Source organism: Abramis brama (genome assembly GCF_963993115.1).
Source record: "Abramis brama genome assembly, chromosome: 22".
Taxonomy (NCBI): Eukaryota; Metazoa; Chordata; class Actinopteri; order Cypriniformes; family Leuciscidae; genus Abramis; species Abramis brama.
The window spans coordinates 26,946,825-26,970,178 of NC_139984.1; positions in this window are offsets into that span (position 1 = coordinate 26,946,825).

Below are 23,354 nucleotides of genomic sequence, written 5' to 3' on the forward strand. Positions count from 1 at the left end.
GGCTAATTACAATGTTTTTCTGATGCGCAAGACTTTAATTTTGAATTACATCCGTGAGAGCGGTTGACCCTTCTGCAAAGACTTTGCTCTTCTGTCAGACAGAACACACTCTTTCATTCCACTGCTCTACTTTTCCATTGTTTTTCTATGTAAACACACACTATACACACATGTTTGACTGTTGCACTCACTGTTTTGTTCCACTGACCCGTGTCTCATGTTGTCCTGACTCAGTTTGCTACTCTACTCTGGGTTTGAGCCACATTTTTTTTCAATAGATTTGCTTGGTTCAATTTCCTAAAAATGTTCAACAGCTGAACCAGTTGAGAGCCACTGCTTTAATCTAAATGAGGGCAAACAAAACTCCTATGACTGATTCTATGCAATGAACTTCACAAACCTTGGTACATCATAAATTTAACAGATTAATTCCATTGCATTGGTTTTTATATTACTTGGGTTTACCCCCGTCTAATATATTCAGGATTCAACTGTTGTTCCAGAGTAATCTAAACCATATAGACCGATGTGGGAGTCTTCAGGGGATGTACTTGTTTGGCATTTAATTATCTTCCTCTGATTTTCAAATTAGTTTTCTTTTTCATAGCAAAAAAAAATAACAATAATAGACACTGCTGGATCATGAAAGATTAGATGTGCTTGTCTGGAGACAGCCAAAAGACAGCCTGATCTATATTCAAATCATGTGAGATTCCCACCCACGGCTTTAAAACACGAAAAAATAAAACACTTGTAAGGCAATTAAAGAGAGAATATGCTCAGGTTTTCAGAGAATGGTTTCTGCATGGCTTACCCTTTACTATAGGCTACATATTGTTTTGATGCTGATCTTTATTCAGAATGAAGATATTGCGGTGTTAATAAAATCTAAAAGCCTTTTGAAAATGGAGAGTGTTTATTTAATGCTTTAATGCATCATAGGGCTGCGCAGTTCATTTTATTTTTCTAGACTTCTTTAAAACAAGATACAAATTTAGAAATACTTTTTATAATAAATTAATAAAAAATATTAATTTATTTTATTAAACATATCTATTTATTGAACATTGGTGTAGCCTATATTATCATATAACTGTCACTGTTGAATAAAGCCCATGTTAAAATCTGCGATGCACAATCTTAGATTATATAGACAGTATCTCTCTTCACATCCTGATCGCAAACAATAACAGTGTTCTAAAAAATGTACATATCATCTGTGGAAGTCTAAGGACCAAAAATGTTCATCCAATCATTGCATTCGGTCCGATGTTACCAGCCTGTCAGCACCTCCGCGCACCTGCTCGCGCACACATCACATGTCATACGTCATCAGCGCGTTCCTCGAGGCTATGCAGAGTTGTGGACAAAAAGTCACCGAGCGCCAAAAACAAACAGCAGGCGCCTTTTACAGTTCCTCCTGAATTGAAACGAGCTTATGTTGGCATTCACACACCCCATGTCTTAATTACTGTGATTTAGAGATGGCATCCGTAACATTACACTCAGAGCAGATCATGTCCTCAGACTCGGTTGTATGCGTTTCTATGGCAACACTATCAACGCGAAATGAAATCAGGCGTTACAAGTAAGAGCCAAGACTGGAAGGCAAGACTGCAACCTTGATCCAAAAAAGCGTAACGGCTAATGATAACTCTCGGGCTTTGTCGATACGCAGGGAAGGAGAGCAGAGGCCGTTTTTTATGAATGGATGTCAATGGAGAAGAGGCCTCATTACACAGAATAAACCACTTTTGTGAGGAAATAGCTTAATGAATCGACTTCCTGTCCGCTAATCTTCAACATGTTTTACGCTAAACAATGCTTTTGCTGGGAACAATTAGATTTTAGTATAATAAAAAGGTTATTTTATAAGAGAAGGCAGAAGACTCATTTACTCCATTATAATAGTAGCCTACCTATTTAATAACATAGCCTACCTGCACTTTTTCTCTTGGCCAATTGGAATCTTAGCACTTGCGTCAGAATCTTGAAGCACACAGCGTCAACTGAGCTCGCCATTAGTAGATGAGACGCCCGTGCGAGTCTAATGGAAACTCACGCATGAATTTTCCTGCATTGAACTTGTTTTAGCGCCCGCCAAAGTCTTATTTGATCGGTGAGTAATGTAGATGAACGGCTGCGTGTGTCACAAGGGCGTATGTTTAACTGAAAGAACGAGAGAGAGAGAGCCGGTCGCGCGCGCGCACTCTCTGTGTAAACGACTTCACCATCTCCAAACTAGGCGCTGTGTTGCTCTCTCCCTCGCACATATTAATCAAAATAAATCGACGGTGGTAAAAGGTCGGAAGACCAAAGTTTCATGTGGAGCATTCGGAGATTTTTTTTTTTTTTCCTGAATTACTGCTGGGTGTAAATTGTGCTAAATAACTTTCCTTATCTTCTCTGAAAAGCGTTCCGGACATTCAGCTGACATAAAACAACACTTTAATTAAACGAAATAAATGTGCTGGGATAATCACACAACGCGCACGACACGTCCAATTCGCGAACTAATGACTCCTTTGAACCGTTTCATTTTAATGAATGGTTAAAACAACTGATCTTTCCAACAGTGAACTCAGGAGACGTCTGAATCGGTGTATAACTAATCAGTAACACTTTACAATAAGGTTCTATTTATTACATAAATTATATAAAAAGTACAGTTTGCTAACTCAAGCTTAACCTTTAAAATAAATAAAACCACTTGTTTTTTTTTTTAAAGCATATGACTACATTTTTCCACACAGTGCTATTTGCTCTCTTTTTTCCACAGTAAAGCACATTCCATAAACAATGCAGTCCTACTGTAAGTTTACTAGCGATAAAACACCAAATATAGAACATTTACTCACAAGACCAACTAATGTTTGTGTGTTTTGAAGGAGGCATGGTTTTGGAGACTCTTATGATGGGAGGATGGGATCTTATGCTTTCAAAGCTAAGAGTATTTTAGCATTTCCGGTTCCATTGCCCCGAAGTAAATGGGATTTTGGTTAAATGGCTGAAATAAGGCCTCTGGGGAACACAAGCCTAAGACACTTTCACGTTTTATTCATAAAATACATCAGTATTACCACACTCGTGATTTTTTTAAAGCTGTTACTTGTCTTGAAAAAGGAGACTGCTAACAAGTGGCTAAATGGGACTTCAGAGGCAGACGAGGACATTAAACGCCATCACACCAAACAGGTAAGCTTACGCTTGCTTTTACAGCCTTGTTATGCTTATAATTGTGCTCTTATAAACTATTCTAACTCATACTTTCTGATAAAATGTTTTTTGATAAAAACTGAAAGAGTTGTCTGAAGCTTAGTGATGGTGACGTTTAGCTTTTTACTTCTGGTGACTGCATTTAGGCTTCATAAAAGTTGTTCATCTGTGAAAATGATCTTGATGGACAAAAATAATCCAAAAGCCTATGGAAAAATCCTATTGGGTTTTTGTCGAGGGAACGAGTGTGATGCTGCCAGCCTACAAAGTGACGTCATACGTGCACTACTCCATTGCTAGCCTCTCCGAAATTGCCTACCCTAGCTTTAAATATGATTTTGTAAAGAGTTTGACCTTTATAACAGAAATTTTTATTACTGACAAATATTTTATGTGTTCCAATTATTGTCTAATATTCCTAGTACATTTTAAAGTATTTCATCTAGCTGGGATAGTAAATCCTTGAACATATTCTGGAGATTTCTCCGGTTTCCGAGGAAACTTTAAAAAACTGTCTAATCAAAGCTATGAGATGCAAGGACAGCAGAGCCAGAAAGTCATTGACTTCTGTGGGACAAACTAACCAACGAATCATTCGCCCCTGAGGTTTCCCTCCGTGTGCAAACATGCTTTGTCTGCTCCCTTTGTGATAAATGACTCCTATGTCTCATCCGATAATCAAAAACTATACAGTATATGATGGACCATAAGCTGGCCTTGGAATAGCCCGAGGGAAGAGGGATTGTATGTAATGCCTTGACAGAGGACGAATTCAACTATTTGGTGTTTATTGACACCACAGGCATACAGATCTAATTCATACAACAGTCAGGGCAAGCGGCAAGACTCGCTCTGAATTAAAACCTAAATAAGGAACTGAAAGAAATGGCAAATTTCCAAATGCTACTAGCTAAATGCATTTGTTTCCATATTTCTTATTTTAATTAGAGCTGTTTGCTTAGGCAAGCATCATTATTGTTATTGCTCATACAGTATTTACTCTTATTCTTCCCCAAACAAAACTTTGTTTGTGCTGCCGACAGAAACGATGCCTCAGAGTAATTCCATTTACGATTTTTGTGGCAATACAATGGGCCATAAAATTTGTTTGACCCCCCAGCAATGTCTAGGGACCAAAACAGAAATGTTTTTTTATAGTTTTTTTGTAGAAAAATAAAATAATAGAAACATGGGAAATCAATTTTTTACCTAAACTGCTCTGTGCATTGTTCTGAAGGGTGTGTTAGAAACAATGAGACAGACAGATAGATAGATAGATAGATAGATAGACAGACAGACAGACAAACAGACAGACAGACAGACAGACAGACAGACAGACAGATAGATAGATAGATAGATAGATAGATAGCCTAGTCATTAAGAGGGACACTATTGCAAGTGTGCATATACTGTATCAGTCACAAAAAAACCCACTTTGCCATCAATTTCAATTTAGTTTTCTCTCTTTTTCTTCCTAATTTTATATCACTAGGGGTTTTGCTGTTTTCAATGGCTTCTTGACATTACGAAAGCTGCTGAGAACCAGGAATTGTGGTCTGTGTGGATGAAGCACCATCCATCAAATGACCTCCTCTGAGACACGCAAACTACCGCGAGTAGAAGTGTAAAAATGCTGGTGGGGTGAATTCTCATCTTTGTCTGTCATAACCTTTGGAAGAGACGCATCAGTATGTGAGATCTAGAAGCGAGCAGCTTATGTTTCGCTGTCTGTTCATCATCATTTCTAAATCTCTACTGAAACCGCATGTGAATCGTCCTTGAGTGGATGGGCAACTCGTCCCTGTTGTGGGTGTTTCATGACAAGTTTCTTTTCATGTTCTTTCAGATCTGGGATTTTCTCAAGTAACTAATTCTGATGCAGATGAGCAAAGGGGAATAGTCTAGGGAGATGTTGATGCAGAGTGGTTTATTAGTGCTAGAACAACAAAGCAGATGGCATCACGTCCTCTTTTAAAAGCGGTCATATCAGGAGAAATCGTCCTTGATTAACTTTTTTAGACAAAATAGTTCATTGTATTGTAAAAATTAAAACTTGTATAACTCAAAAACGTCCAAACCAATTCAAAAACCCCTTTATTGTAAACAAGCTGCAAAAACATTTCATTCTGAAATCCTTGAATTTCTGAAGTCTAACGAAATCTGCATTAGCTGTGGGGAAAAGTTGTCTTTTTCAGTGAATCTTTGAATAATTAATTCAACCAATTCATTCGAAATACCAATTCATTCAGGAACAAAACGTGACTGGCTTTATGTATGAGCTACTGAATCATTCAATGAACCGAATCATTCATAACACGGATTCATTCAGGAACACTACTACTACTGCAGTGTTGCTCGGATTCGTTCAGCGGATCATTTCGTTGTGGCTTTGTTTGAAAGTATTTGAAAGATCAATACAATATACAATACAATGGCCCATATGCTGTGTTTGCACTTTGCACATTCAAATTTATACTACACAACTTAATATTTTTATTTTATAATCTTAAAACATCTGTTTAACAAGATTCCAGATATCAGCCTGATCTTTACCGTTTGAGTTGCACATTTCAGCACAGATTGTTTTGTGAACACTATATTTCTTGCTCTGTAAATAGGCTGTTATTGAAGGATGGCACAGGTAAAAACTTTTGAAAAGCAAACCCAGCCTATGTGCTGCATTTCACACATGAAAATGTGTTTACGTAGAAGTCTTAAAGGCACAGTAACATCAAAATAACACTAGGCCTATACAACAGGATCAGAGAAAGTGGAAAATGGTTATGAAAACCTAACTTTAGAAAACTCTAAAGTTGAACTTGCAGAGACTTGCTGACAGGGAAATAATTTATATATATATATATATAAATACAAGTTATATATATATATATATATATATATATATATATATATATATATATATATATATATATATATATATATAAAGACTCTTCAAATAACACTTAATCTTGGACCCTCATGCTGTTGTATAACATACATTGTTCCATTTCCATCTTGAGACGCTTAACATTTACTTTTGTCTATCTAAAGGAAAAGTTCTCTCTGGCAATTATTCATAACTAAGCAAAATCAGTAGCTATAAAACATGGTTAACACAGCAGAAATGTCAGAAATGGCAATAGGTCATATTTCATGGAATTAGACGTCCACTAAGTATGTGAAGAAAAGTATGTGGAAGGAAAATTATGAGCTCTTGCACTTACACTTTTTCGCATATTGAAAAATCTTTTGTATTCTATTTTCTTTTTACCATTTTTATCAATAGAACATTGTGTAACATACATTTTATTATTTCATTAATCTATTTATTGACTAATTGATTAATATATTAATTTATTCATTCAAACAAATCTGGCATAAACCATATAAATGAAAGTAAGCACAGAGATCTGAGTTCATTATGCCAGTGCATTTACATTTTATGATCCTATTAAAACGGCCCAGTACTTCACCAGAGGTGTCCATGGATGATTGTGACTTCTGAATGATGAAAATAATCAGTGAGTCATCTGTGAAGGGAAAATTATGCTATTCCTACCTCATATTCCATATCCATTCACAATAGATATCATGAACCTCTAGACTTCTCAGCTGTAATGTCATATTTTGTTACAGCTAAATTAAGTTGAAAAGCAAAATAGAGCTGAAAGCTGAAAAGTGTCTGTCACAGAAAAAACATTTGAAAGAGAACACAAAATGTTACAGTGCTGGAACAACATTGCTATTTAAAAAAATATTAAATAATATAAAATATATTATTATTAATAACATATAATATATTTTATAATAAAAAGTATATATTGATATGATTTGTCTATATTTAGGCTATATATCCTACAAGCATCCTTAAAATCTGATCCATGAATGTTGCTCCATGACCGACGAGGACTTGGATTCAGCAACATTTCCTATACTCGGATAAATCACACTAAGCAAAAGGCATCTGATTTATCACCTAACCCCAGTTTCAATTTAGCAAAATGTGAATGAAGGTTCTAAAGCTTCCATTTCTGGAAATCCATTTCTGAAAAAGTTATAAAAAGTAGACTGCAGTCTGCAGAGAGCAAATTTAGATTAGATAAAAACAGAAAAAGAGGCCAAAAGTGAGGGATGAACACTATCTCTCTCCTGTCAAATTCAGATTGTGATCCATCATTGGGGAAAAGAGAAGTTCTTTGGCTGATGGACTCTTTCCATTTTGATCTTGAAAGGGCTGACCTTTATGCCCCTTTCGCTGAGACAAACGTCTATAAGTTTTTTATTCTTTTGGGATGTGTTTGGGGAGAGGGGAGAATGTAAATGAACTAATTCAAACATAAGAAGGAACAGAAGACGAGTACATGAATAACAGGTGCTTGTATGCATTCAGACCCTTAGAGACTTAATGGCCATAAGTGAATGAAGCTGAATCATATATATTCATATATCTTCATATATCATATATTCAGCTATATATATATATATATATATATATATATATATATATATATAAAAACTCCACAAAAATATGAACTGTTTTCAACATTGATAATGATAATAAATGTTTCTTGAGCAGCAAATCAACATATTAGAATGATTTCTGAAGGATCATGTGACACTGAAGACTGGAGTAATGATGCTGAAAATTCAGCTTTGACATCACTGGAATAAATATTAAAAAATATATGTAATAATAATAATATTTCACAATATAACTGTTTTTACGGTTTTTGGATCTAATATTTTGGATCCTAAAAGAAAAAATCTCTTAAACTTTTGTAACATTTCAAGTTGAGTTGTAAACTGAAGTAAAGTCTAGCTCTGTTGCCCCTGAAAATTGTGCTGCGTTATCAGTTTGAAACGGGACAGATTTACACAGAGGCTACTGCTGTCGGACAGTAAACATCACCCTTATCTTGATGTCTGAATCTTAAAGTTGGTGTCTAAACTGAATGTGTAACCTCAAAACAGAACAATAAATAAGCGGAGATGCATAGAAGCAACTATATATTATGTTCACGTTGCTGAAAAGAACCATTATATATTCACTAGTCCTGTGGTATCTGTCACAAAGAGGACAACAATCTATTTAGTACTGCTGATCAGCGTTTTAGAAGCTGTAGAGCATAATAAAATGACTTGGACATGAGCTACTCAAATTATATGGTAAAGTATGATCAATTATTAAAGGGATAGTTCACTGAAAAATTAAAATTCTGTCATTTACTCACCCTCATGTTGTTCCAAGCCTGAATGAATTTATTTCTTCTGCTGAACACAAAAGAAGATATTTTGAACAGTTACTTCTATAGTATTTGTTTTCCCCATACTATGGAAGTCAATGGGGCAAACAAGCACATATCAAAATAAAATTTTAATTGATTAAAAAAGATGAAAGATGAATTTTTTTATATATATATTATCATATTATTGAAAACCATTAAACCAAATTTGACTTTTAATATTATAGTAAGTGGGGTTTTTTTGTTCATCTGGTTTAAAAATCAAAGTTGAAGGAACATTATCAGAAATAAATAATTAGATTCTCCACATAATTCATGCGAGGTAACACCATATGATTGATTTCTATCTAAAATACTTATCACACTAAGTCACAAACAGGTGCTAACAACCAGATCAGGGATCTCACTAATGCACAGCTTCCTACAGTGTGATTCCAATATTTGTACACACTACACTACACTACACACACACACACACACACACACACACACACACGTACATATGTACGTACGTGTGATATAACTGCACATAAATACAGTAAAACTATGCTGTATCCTTCGGTAATCCAATCAAATTACACTAAATGTCACACTGATTATGTAGTGATCACAATTAGCATGTCATTTAAATTATCCATAAAATTATAGAGAGAATGCTGTTGAACAGCATGTGGGTAAATTCAGCAATCTCTCAGACATTAATGGCAGTTAGTGAAACCTGCGAAGCGCAGAAAAACATGCAAATGCAGAGCAACTGGTGTAAGCATGAGCTGCACTTCATATCAGCATATGCAGGTGTTTAACCAAGCAAAAAATGTAGATCTCACACAACCACATTTTGTGCTTATTTGCTTCCAGGAGAGTTTTATGATAAAACGGGATTCAAATTTACAACAAGGATCTCAATGCAAAGTCAAGCTGAAGAGTGGGAGAGACAGACCATAAAACTGCTAATACATAATGTCGTGTTGCTAGAAGGTTTTTCATATTTGAACAAGCATATACATGACATATAATGACATATAAAAGCTTGTCACACACTAAACTTGATTGTTGCAATTAGATATCACAGCTTAAAATTTAGTGTTAGGATAACTTTCCTGGATTCAATTTGAGATGATCAACTTAAATAATCAAAATAAATAAATTATTCAACTTTACATTTCAAGTTGAGTAACACTTACATTTTAAGCTAAAACAATTTTTTACAGTTGACAGGGAAATTGGTAGAAGTGATACTTCTATAATGGTTTTGAGTCAAATATAAAAAACAATGGCAAGAAACGGAGCATGGTTTTTGTTCCAGATGTCGTATTTCCCACCTAAAATGTTTTAGAAATTTTTTTTCTCTCAGTTTGATGATGCAGTTAATTGACCTGTGATGTAGAGCACTTCAGCAATTACATTCTGATTTTATTGCTTTTTTCCTATTACGAGAAACTCTCAAGTGATTCCTGCTGGGTGAATCTCTAGAAGAGGTTAATTTTTTTTTTTGCATGCTGTGATCTTAAAATTAAGTACATGTTCATTAACTTGATGACTAGATTGCGACTGTGAGAATCTCAAGAAAAAGTACTACTGAAAACTTTCATTACGAAAGAACTATGGACAAAACTTTATAAAAATACAGAGAAATTCATAAGTAGATAATGATATCCTTTTACAAAGACTTGATCATGCTGGATTTCAGGGGCCTGTGCTGGAGTGGTTTGCCTCTTACCTCAAGGAGAGAACTTATTCTGTTAAAGTAGAGAAGGGTTTATCATCCTGTGCGCAAATTTCCTATGGTGTTCCCCAGGGTTCCATTTTGGGCCCTCTTCTTTTTTCTTTATATATGCTTCCTCAAGGTCATATCATTGAGAGACACAACTTATCATATTAGTTCTATGCCAATGACACAGCTTTATCTTCCTGTGAAAAATAATAGCTGTTCTGTGTCTAGTTTGTTTGACTGTCTGCATGACATAAAATGCTAGATGGACATGAACTTTTTTACAGCTAAACAACGATAAAACTGAATTAATCTTCTTTGGCCCATCAGCCATGTGTCAAAAATCTTGAGCAGATTAGTGCTGTTGTGAAAAGCACTGTAAAAATTTTAACCGTGATTTTTACGGTAAAAAAACGGCAGCTGTGGTTGCCAGAACTTTACCGTCAAAATACGATAGCAACGTTATTGGTTTTACAGACTTAACTTCAAATTTACAGTAATAAACCGTAATTCATTTTCTGATATAATGTGAATTTAACATCCTATTGAAGTATTAATATCTGTTTTGTACTATTGTAATACACTGATAACCACCAATCACAGCAGTGATGAGAGTCACATGATCAATCAAAGCTCATCACAAGCAGCTCTCCCACAAGAAATGTAATACTAGTATATAGAAGCTGCACAGTGTCATTCACACAAACATTAAACACCATCACGGTAACACACATGAAATTTTAAAAATGCAATAAACATTCATTTAACAACATTAAATGTAACATAAAACCCTAATGTACATAACTGATTAGAAAAAACGAAGAAAACTATGAAGAAACAGTTATTTCAACAAAAATACATCAAATGTGAAGTGTCACATGGAATTGTGGGAATGTCAATTTACATTTTTTTACTGTAAATTATACAATGAGTTGTTCTTTTTGACTTTCAAAAACTGTAAATTTAATGGTATTTTACAGTAAAATTACATTAAATGTACCATTAGATCTATCACAGTTATTTACCGTATATAGTACGGAAACTTTCTGTTAACCAATTAACAGTTTTTCACTGTAGCGTTTTGTAGTCTTTTACCGTTAAAATTACGATCATTTTTTACAGTGTGTCTTTCATTTAAGATCTGTTGCTAGAATCAAGATGATGATCCTAAGAAGGACCTGAAAACTGTTATTCATGCACTTATAACATCTAGGTTGGACTACTTTAATTCGCTTTATCTGGGTTTGCCTAAATCAGTAGATTGTGTGCAAATTGTACAAAATGCGGCAGCCAGATTACTGACTGACACATTACACCTGTGCTCACTTCTCTTCACTGGTTATCAGTTAAGTTCCGTAATGATTTTAAAATTTTGCTTTTTGTTTTTAGCTTTGCATGGACTGAGTTCATAAATGATTTTATCTTTATATAAATTAGGGATGCACCAATATGAAAATTTTGGACAATACAGATAATCGATAATTCTTTATATTTGAGAGTCGATAACTGATATACAGTATCTTTTTTTAGACCCAAGTAAACAAACAAACTACATTCGTTAGACATAACAGGCGAACAGTGCGCATCTGAAGTGTCTCAGCTGAAGGAAATAATCCATTATTTATCGGCTTTAATATATCGGCCAAATTTTCTTATCAATGACTTTATCTTTATATAAATTAGGGATGCACCAATATGAAAATTTTGGACAATACAGATAATCGATAATTCTTTATATTTGAGAGTCGATAACTGATATACAGTATCTTTTTTTAGACCCAAGTAAACAAACAAACTACATTCGTTAGACATAACAGGCGAACAGTGCGCATCTGAAGTGTCTCAGCTGAAGGAACTAATCCATTATTTATCGGCTTTAATATATCGGCCAAATTTTCTTATCAATGATTTATCTTTATATAAATTAGGGATGCACCAATATGAAAATTTTGGACAATACAGATAATCGATAATTCTTTATATTTGAGAGTCGATAACTGATATACAGTATCTTTTTTTAGACCCAAGTAAACAAACAAACTACATTCGTTAGACATAACAGGCGAACAGTGCGCATCTGAAGTGTCTCAGCTGAAGGAACTAATCCATTATTTATCGGCTTTAATATATCGGCCAAATTTTCTTATCAAACGATAACATTAAAAATGAACATATTTCGGGCCGATACCGATATGGTGGCCGATATATCGTGCGTCCCTAATAAAAGTTGAGATGCCAAGTGTGCAAACTGAAACATCCCAAAATGATCTCATACATGCATTGTCAAATACTTCCAAAACTTACCTTTAATGGTTTAGTTATAAGATTTAATGGTTTAGTTATAAGATTTATGTAAGTTTAAATTATCATTTGTGTTACAGATTTTAGAAGGAATTTTAGTAGAAACATCTGAGACAAAAGTGATTAATTAAAAAATAGGTGAGAGATTTTTGAATGGTCAACCTTTGAGAAAACATTTTCCTGGGTTCTTGTTCAAAACAAACAAAAAAAGAAGTAAAAAAAAACAAAACAAAAAAAACATATATATATATATATATATATATATATATATATAAAAAGTTAATATAGCATTTTCAGACATCACTAATAAATATTGCTATAGTTTTCATCAGTCAGTGCAAAAACTAAGATGCCATTTCGTGATCACTTCCTCTCCAGTCATGCAGAGCACTCTTCACTTGCCGGCGAACAGAGCAATTATTTATTTCTGATTTTTATTTGATTATTGTAATCAGCTCGAGCTGTTCAAGTAGGTAGACTGTTCTGAGAAGCCCTTCAGCGCACTCCATTGACACTCAACTAATCAAGCCCCCGCTCTCTTGAGCTCTCACCACAACTCTCAGAAAACACATTTTATACATGTGTGATTTGTGTGTTAGGTGCTAATTATAAGCTCTGTTTGAAATTCATAGAAATTATTTTAAAAAGTTTAAAACATAAGATCGAGAACAACAACAGGAAGGCACGTTCTCAAAAGAGCTGATCAAAGGAAATCCCTCAAGAAAATATCACCTGTAAATGGACATGACTCTGTTTCAAATGATCAAATGATTCTGTTTCAAATGATTCTGTTTCAAAACCTAGATTTAAAAAAATCAAAAAAAAGTTAGACTTAATTAAACTTAATTAAATCCATACCTGTATTAAACCCCATTATGCACCTTTAGAAGCTTTCCATATGCCGTTTTACCAGGAAGATCCTGCTCTTTTTCCACAAAAGTCCATTTTCAAAATGTCACTTCATTAAGTGAACATACATTCAGTCTTTCTTACATCCTTTGTGTAAGTCAAGAAAAAGAAAAGAAAAAAATTTACGAATATTTTCATCTTTTACAACCGTATTACTGTTCAGTATGGTCTCATTAAATCAGAGAACTGCTGACTCATTGAGCCCAAAATAATGTTTGTCAAGGTCAGTGTCAGATCCTCTTCAAATATGCCATAAGAATGACAAGTGATGGAATATATTATTCCAGGCAGCTGAAGAGCATGCTGTCAGCATTTTCCACACACAGATATGCAAATATTATATATTAATTACATGTGAACTATGAGGGCAATGAATCATCAGGGAGATATATACTTTTTAAAAAACACTAATTAGATTTTTGTTGTCTTAAAATTTGGAATTTGCTGAAAAGTTTCTTTCCAAACATATTTGTATATCAGTTTCCAAGTTGGAAGTCCACCTTCAAAAAATGAAAGTGTCCCAGCAAACAAAAACAACATTTTCTAAGAACATTTTGCTAACGTTCCATTAAGATATGAAAACGATATTTCTGAATGTTCAAAACGTCCAGTTGATTAAATGTTTTAAAAATATTTTTTTCTTGGTTATACAAACGTTAAGGGAACATACCATTTTTAGTATATTGCAAACAGTATGGGAATGTTACTTTTGAATGTTCTCTGAAACAAGTAGTACCATTTACATTAAAACGAGCTAGAAATAAAGTTTTTTGTGCTAATGTTTTAACTGAACGAACATTCCATTTATGTTACTGGAATAATATTTGTAATAGAACATAATTCATTTGCCAGAGCGTTAACCAAAGTTCTCGTTCCCTGTTAGCTGGGGTAATTTCACATTTCCTAACAGGAAGATTTTCCAAGGACTGGTGTTATTCTAAATACTAGTCAAGTGTTAAATAAATGTAAGTAGGTGAAACATATTTAAATAATCTTATAAATGAATGCGTTAACTTTGGCGGCCCTAACATTCATCTGAGAAAAAAGTATCAGAAAAATCTTATCCAACACATCACAAGTATTCCTCTTGGAAAAGAGCCTCGTGTCTCTGAACAGAGCGTTGTGGATTTAATGATCCTGTGCATTGTCTGAATTTTCAACGCTGGCAAACAGATGTCCAAGACTGCTGTATGTGTTCATGTTTTTGGGCCAAACAGAGAAAAATTGCAGCTTGGCATGGCATTGTGCATCTGTGATTTTGGAACAGGTGTTAACAGACCTGAAGATGCATTTTTATTCAACATCAATGGGGAAAAACACAACCTGTGCAGGTTTTCTGCTGCAGACTAATGTAAATTAATGACCATGTGGTGTGAAAAACATCCTCATTCCATTTTTCACAATGCATTTGCTAGAATACACTGGGTGCATTCCTGACTAATATGCATTGATTTTAAAGTTTTCTGCATATATATTCTCAAACGTCAACCAGCATTAAAGATAAGGCACGAAGTATCAGGAGAATTACAGGAAACCTATCAAGGACATGTCCATATGTTGTCAAACTAAAATGCAAATAATGGTAAAAAAATCTAATTTTTAAAATAAAAATAAAATAAAAGTATTAAATTATAGTAAAATATTGTTTATTTACTGTGCAACTATATTTTATTATTTTAATTATTTATTCTTGCTTAAATAGCATAATTGTAAGAGAGAAGATAACGAGAATCACCATTAAGAATTATGGCAATTCCAAAAGATGTCTAGAAACATTACAGTTTATTTGGGAATGTGGTTACTTGTGATTTAAAGTGCCCCTATTATGCTATTTTAGAGGTTCCTAAGGTTTTGTTTTTGAGGTGTCCTACAACATGTATCCAAAGTCTTGACACTTTAATTTTCTCATAATTTACATTGCAGTATCACTTCTTTTCTCACAGTGTCTGAAACCATTCAGTAAAGGATTCAGCCTCTCTAAACTCCTCCTCTCCAAGCCCCTGCTCTGCTCTGATTGGTCTGATGGCCAAGTTCGTCGTGATTGGTCTACCGCTTACAGCATGTGTCGGAAACAAAATGCCAATTACTATATCTGAATTTCAGCTCCGTATGCTTCCTTAAGAACATTAACGATCCCATTGGTTTTACCGTATTAATTAGAGCGCGAGTTCTCCTTTGGAAGTGGATTTGCTTTTGCAGGGCAGAAAACAGCATCTTCTCGATATTTCGATAACATGACCCAAACTATTCCAAGTCTCAGCTACAACTACAGTGTTTAAGGGTGGGGTAAAGTAGACGTTGTTTGTGGACAGCCAATGAAAACCATAGGCTGGAATTATGCAAATGTATTACAAACCTACATGTGTTTCTGCAAGTAAGACTGGAATTGTACTTCAGTCAGAATCATACTTTCTTTAGGGAGACAATAACTCCATTTATCACACGCTTTAATCTCTGAAACTATGCGGACCTTTTACATTCACACATTACACACTCCATCAAAGGTAATATCTGAAAAGGCATTGTAGTGGCACTTTAAAATAGTGTCACAATGCAAGAAAATCTTATTGAGGGCAAAAATGCGACCTCTTTTGTTTAAGATTCTCCCTGTCATTGAATAGAGCTTTAAAATGCTGCATTGCCTTGAGAAGGCAAGCTCAATATCAGTCTGTTTTTACTTTTCATTTCCATGTACTTACATTTTGAGAGCTAGGTTAATCCAGGTGGGTACTTGGGTATGACCCTTGCATAAGCAACCAAGTAGTCTGAGACTGTTTTTCCCATCCTAGGATAGGTTTTGCCTTTCAAAAGCCCTCAATACAGTCAGGTCCCCTACTAGCAGCAGGTCCCCGTAGAGACCCGGATCTGCGTAGGTGAGGAAGGTTGAGAGCGAGAAAAAAGAACCACTAATAATATGCTGAGGCTTAGATCACCTACGCCAAAGCATTTTTTCCTGCCTGGGCAAATGAGCTTTTTATTTTCCTTTCTGAAATCATTGCTTGTCACGCCACGTAGACGCCGCCGGTGAATGCCCTGCATGCTAAACTGTCTCTTGATCCCTTGGTCTGTCACAGACTGTCGCATTCAGCAAAGCAGGGCTTTAAAACGTGTTAAGATGGGAGGAAAGACATTTTTAAACATAACAAACATTCATTAAAGTCAACATGAATGGCAGACTTAGTCTAAAGATCTAGACATGAATGGAAGACTCATTTTTTGTTGTCCATTTATTTCGAACAATTATATAACATGAACAAAATCATTTAATAGCTATAAAAACCCAGCTTATATCAAAAGTCACATTTAGCTTGTTTGGGGGGTCATTTTTGGTTTCCACAAAAATATTAAGGAGAACGACTGTTTTCAACATTGATAATAATAAGAAATGTTCCTTGAAATCATCATATTAGAATGATTTCTGAAGGATCATGTGACACTGAAGACTGGAGTAATGATGCTGAAAAGCAGCTTTGACATCACAAGAATGAATTACATTTTAAAATATATTAAAATAGAAAAAAGTTCTTTTTAATTGTAATAATATTTGACAATATTACAATCCATGATCTCTAACCAGAATGGAGGGAGGTTGGCTGAAAGTAAAAGGGATTAATGATGTCAGCTGAGAAGGAAAGTTTGCAAGTTATTTTTCTGAAAGATTATAAAGATAATCATCTTTTATTTAGAATTTTGTATCAACATGCACCAGTGAACCAGTTCACAATGAGACCATGAACATGCATTAAAAAAGTAAATATCTGTTCTGATTTCATGTTGACTTTGAGCATTCATTAAAGAGTTGAATAGACTGATTTGAATGACAAATCATGGCTTCTTTGAGGTGCATGTAGAATAAGGTGATTCATGCAGACAGCAGAAGCTAGAGATCATGAGTTCATGGGCTGCAGTCTACAAAATGCTTTTTCTGCTTCAATAAGAATGTATATAACCAAGGTTACAGTTATCAGATATTATACTAATTTCATAATAAATTTCACTGCATTCATGCAGTAGTTATGAGCCATGCACACAGATTTTGCAAAATATTGCAGCCTTTGAAGACACCCTGAGTTTCGCCCTATAGGTTAAACATTTCATTTCAGTTAAACTTTATTTTAAGGTGATAGTTACATTGTACTTACTCAGATAAGTACTGAGTAATATTAATTAAAGGGTTAGTTCACCCAAAAATGAAAATTCTGTCAGTAATTACTCACCCTCATGTTGTTCCAACCCCGTAAGATCTTCGTTCATCTTCGGAACACAAATTAAGGTATTTCTGATTAAATCTGAGTGCTGGATCACTCCTCCATAGGCTTCTAAGACATTATAACTTGCTGGCCCAGAAAATGTATTAAAGACATCGTTAATATAGTCCAAGTGACTACAGTGGCTCAATCTTAAGTTTATAAAGCGACGAGAATACTTTTTGTGCGCAAAACCCCCCCCAAAAAAATGACTTTATTGTGAGTAATTACTGACAGAATTTTCATTTTTGGGTGAACTAACTCTTTAACTGCATGTACTTACTATAGAGTTACGGTTTGGGTTTTGTTTTAGGGTTAGTTACTTGTGATTATGCATAATTAACTTATATTACAATAGTAAGTAGATGAAGAAACATGTAACTACGTCACAAATTGAAGTGTTACCTCTTCAGACGTTTAATTCAATGTGTTACTTGCCATTTCTTTGTAATTGTTTGTGAAAATTTACTAGCAATTTCAGAGTGAAAACTGTTTCCAAACCTATTATTTTTTTTGTGTAAATGGGCAGTTCTTAGCCAGAATATACTGCAAAAAGGACCATATGTGACCCTGGATCACAAAACCAGTCACAAGTCGCACGGGTATATTTGTGGCAATAGCCAACAATACATTGCATGGGTCAAAATTATTGATTTTTCTTTTATGCCAAAAATGATTAGGATATTAAGTAAAGATCAGGTTCCATGAAGATATTTTGTACATTCCCTACCGTAAATATATAAAACATTTACTTTTGTGAGTGAATGCAGCACAATCGCGAACATAAATGGAAAACTTTAAAGGAGATTTTCTCAATGTTTCTCTGCCAAATATTGTCCTATCCTAACAAACCATACACCAATGGAAAGCTTATTTATTCAGCTTTCAGATGATGTATAAATCTCAATTTTAAAAAAATTGACCCATGTGACTGGTTTTGTGGTCCAGGGTCACAAATATCAAAAATACTCTTACACAACTCTAAGCACCTCTGTGGCATAATAATTTGTGCTTTAAGACCTAAATCACACCGGGTGGCATATCAGTCAAATAGATGCCAGGCAAGCATGAAGTCTCTGCTTAGTAAATAAGCTCAAAAGATTCTATCATGCTATTTGCACAAGTCTCCACAACCTGTATATGAGGTAAAGATTCATAAAAGTACCCTGTTTGTGGAAGCACTTGAGCACCCGCTGCCCGGGTTGATGCCATGACAACAGCTGTCGGCCACAGCACTGAAGGTGCCGCACATCCGTACCGAAATAAGAGCCCTCCTGCCCTGTGAAGTGTTCAGCATCTCTCTGGGCAGATCGCATGCTACGTGACTCTGGTTTCAAGTGGATTTTCAAAGAGAACAAAAAGAGGTTGTTCGCTCTTTATGGGCTTAATGAGTCACACTGTGTTCAGTGTCTGAGTGTTACTGCTGTTGTGCTGTTCAGATTGGGGTGCTTGAGCAGTGGGTTAAGGATTTTTAAAGGACACCGGAGTTGCATCCTATGGAAGCTTTTTTCCACTACTGAATAAAAGTTTTTTTCTTCAAAATTGCAAGATATAAACTCACAATTCTGACATTTTTCTTGCAATTCGGACTTTATAACTTGCAATTGCAAGTTTATATCTCACAATTTTGAGAAAGAAGTCAGAATTGCCAGTTTATATCATGCAATTCAAGAGTTTATATCTGACAATTCTGACCTTTTTTCTTAGAATTCTCTCTGAACTCGCTATTGCAAGGAAAAAGTCAGAATAGTGAGATAAAAAGTCATAATTACCTTTTTTTTTAATTATTATTCCGTGGTGGAAACAAGCATCCAAGATGTGACTCATGCATTCTTAATACCTCTTGAGGCTCAAGCTAAGCTAATTCACACACTGTTCAGCACTAAGTTGGTTAAGCCTCCACTCCACACATTCATTGGATTAATTTCAAGGGCATGTCAAAAATATAAACCTGGTTACTGTTAATTATGTGGCACTCTTTCAAAAATGGAGGACACTTTTAGTCTTTTTAGCTCTACTGTCAAGGGAAGAAGTGTAAAAAAACAAGCATTTGCAATGGTCACACAATTAAAAGTACCATTAGTTTAAATCTTTCATTCATTCCACACCATTCACTGTTCACCTGTGAGCTTTAACAGTTGTTTATGAAAAAATACTCTTTTTAAACAGATGAAATACACACTGACTGATGCCCTGGACACGATTTTTTTTCTTTCAGAATGTCGGGAGGGGTAAATCAAGCATAAATCGGCCTGAAACTCCGGTAGTCTAAGCATGGCTTAAGGGGGAAAAAATACTTACCGGTAATGACATATTTAAACGTTTTTACCTATAACGTTTATATATATATATATATATTTTTGTTGTTGTCATGCCTTAAAATAGCTTGAATGTAACTCTACACCCTTGCCTCATTTAGTATACGCGATTCTTTGAATATGCAAATGAGCCCCGCCTCCACTCACTCACACCAGCTCATTGATCCACTTGAGGCTGTCTTTGGTTCACTGCAGTTTTAAGGAGAAAATACTCAGCAATGGTGTTGACTTATGAATTTGCACATGGTTTGTCTTAAAGCATATTAAAAACACCACATCGACATATAAACAACATTAAAAGCTTGATTTTCACCACAGGGGGACTTTAAGAAAATGATTTTTGCAGTGTAAAACACATTTTGTATTTAGCAGTGCCTTCTTGTGATCGAATCACTAAATTGGATACCAATACCAGATGCTAATGAGACATTAGCCTGTTTCTGTATTGCCATCTAGATTTTCTCATGCTGTTTTTTTTCTTCAAGCATGAATCGATTTCAGAGCTTTTCCTACTGCATAACCAGCAGACAACATGACAGGCAACACAAAAGTCCCTGACCACTCACAAAATGCCAGAATGTCTTTTGCTGTTTCCTCCTCAACCATGACAGCTAAAATGGCATCTAATTCATTTTGAACACTGATCACAGTATCCAGCTTCAGTTTGTCTTGGTTCTTTCCTGTCGGACACATCTGTCTGATACCATTATTTCAGATCTATTAAGTATTTGAAGAGATACGTTCAAAGAAAGTCACAGACCTGAACTTTCCTTCAAAAAGTGACCTTATAGTGATCCTGCAGTGTCTTTGAAGCCGTTTTGCTGATCGAGGACATCTTGCTAGTGTGAAATCACAAACTCCAGTGATTCATATATCCTGCTGTTACACAGTGTGCTGCTGAATATTTGTTTCTACATAAAAGATAACGAGATCATTGTTATAAAAACAAATCCGTAAATCACTTTGTCACATACAGTATGGACCCTATCCCAGCAAGCAATAGCCATCATTTCACCGTCTAGGTTAACTATAGACCCGATATAGTCCGGCTATGAGTGACACACTTCTAGACAAAATAACCTTAAATTTGGTTACATGTCGTTTTTACCAAAATAACTTGCGAGATGTATGATATTCCATCATGTAAGCAAAGTCAACAGTGATTACAAGGTGTTTGGTTTAATTTCTTTAACATGTTATCTAATTGATGACTAGTCTATTCTTTGGCTATTAGACGTCTATTAAATTTTCACTGACAGCCCAAATTTTGCCTTGTTCTAGACATCAGGGCTGTGTTTGGACGGCTATTAGATGTCTTTTAAACACAAAATTGCTTGTTGGGATCTTACACCCGGTACAATGCAGCGCCAAACGTTTTTTGCTAGTTTCAGTCCGACGCAGTTATCATTTTCACGTCCTGCGTCATGTTGTTTAAATAGCAAATGCATTTGCGCCCATTTGTGCGCCCGTGGGCGTGCTGGTCTGAAAACGAGGTGTGTTCAGGTGCATTGTTGGCGTGTTGCTATTTTGAGGCAACAGAAATAGACTGCGCCATTGGCCAGCTGAAACCAGGTCTAAAGTCAATGGTGCAATGTTATTATTTTTTGGTTATTTAAAAGTGAACTAAGTAAATACCGGCCGGCCGCAGCATCAGGAAGTATCGCGTGATATCAGGTCTCGCGATGTAACAAACTGCTTTACGGCACTGCACACATATACTATCTAAACATTTATATGCTAGCCTTCTGTGTATTATACATACCTCAGTGGACATGGCTCCGTGCGTTCGTCGGGTTCTTTGAAAACAAATACACATGACCAGCGGGAGAAGATGGGACGAGCCAACGAGTTTTAACGACAGTGTTGTCAAATATCTATTCCGAAGCTGTAGGGGGAGCTCTATAGAGAAACCCGCGAGCAAAAAGCGAGAAAACAGCGAAGAAGTCGGCAAAGCTGCATAATGCAGCTTTAATGAGTGCGTTAGTAATGTGCGCTTCTAGGCGGGTCCACAACGCGCGTACATTCTGCTTATTAAACACACAGGGACGCACACAAACATGCCAAATATTTTAAATAAAAGGATTACAATGTAAAAGATTATTATTGTGTACATAAAGATATGGTGGAATCCGGCTTGTCCCGTAGACTGTCTGCTTGCGCACTTTTACCTCGCGCACGAGCAGTTCCTTTGCGCTCTGAAGACGCGTTCAGTGTTTCCACTATCAAATTCCGTCATGTAAATAGCGAATCTGCCATAGCGCGAGCACAACTGGCATTTAAAGGGAATGGGAGATGAGACTCTGATTGGTTTAACGCACGTAAATCCCAAAACACACCCATTACTCATTAAGAGAATAGGGACAACCCTTTTAGACCATGCGCCTGGCGACCATTTTTCCCGTCGTTAAACTAGCAAAAGTGGATTCGGACACGGCCTAAGTGAACTTGAACTTGAAAGTGAACTCTTTAGACCATGCGCTTAGATCGTTAAAATAGGGCCCAATATATGAAATGGAGATTAAAGACAATTAAAAAAATTCTACAATTAAGTGTAGAAAATTAAAGTTAAATCGACAGCCTTGGCTTTAGTATATTCAGCTTGCACCCCCAAAATTTGCTTTGAGCAAAAAGAACATTTTAGAATTAATTGCCACTCTATACTCGCCTTGCACCCAGCAGTGTGTGTGTGTGTGTGTTGATTTCTATGTTCCCTCTTAAACCCAAGGGTGAGTTCATTAAAGCGATCTGAGCTTTTTGCATCTCTCATCCCTCCTTTATCTCGCTGCTTTAATGTATTCTAATAGATGATGGTATATGAAATGACCATTCTATTTAGAGGTGATTTTTTTCACTGTTTGAATACTTTCTCCAGCTTAATAGAGACATCTAGGATAAAAAAGCCATTTGTAAGTTGATTCCCTGGAAAGTGTAAACGCTGCAACTCTATCAAAACAGTGCTTGTTTGTTTAAGTATCCCAATAAGCCCCATACAGTGATACTGACTTTTTGACTTTGCAACCATTTAGAAACTCCACAGACAGCCTAGCAACTGCCTAGCAACACCTTAGCAACTACATAGCAACATGGCCCAGCCATATAGGCAACAGAATTTTAAAGACACATTAAGGAAATTATATTAATAACAACTTAAATGGGCTATGTGTAAGAATGTTATGTATTCATTTCTTTTTGTATTGCCAGTGTGTGAGCTTGTAACAAAAGGTAAAAAAACAAGACCTTCCCGACTTCCTAGGTTGTCTATGAAAGCCTGTAATAATAACTTCCCCTTCTCTTGCGGCAACATTTCTTCTCTTCTCTGATGACATGTTTACTGGCGCGTGGGGCGGGGCAACCTGTCACTCACATGAGATCCACCAATAGTCAAGTCAAGTCACCTTCATTTATTATA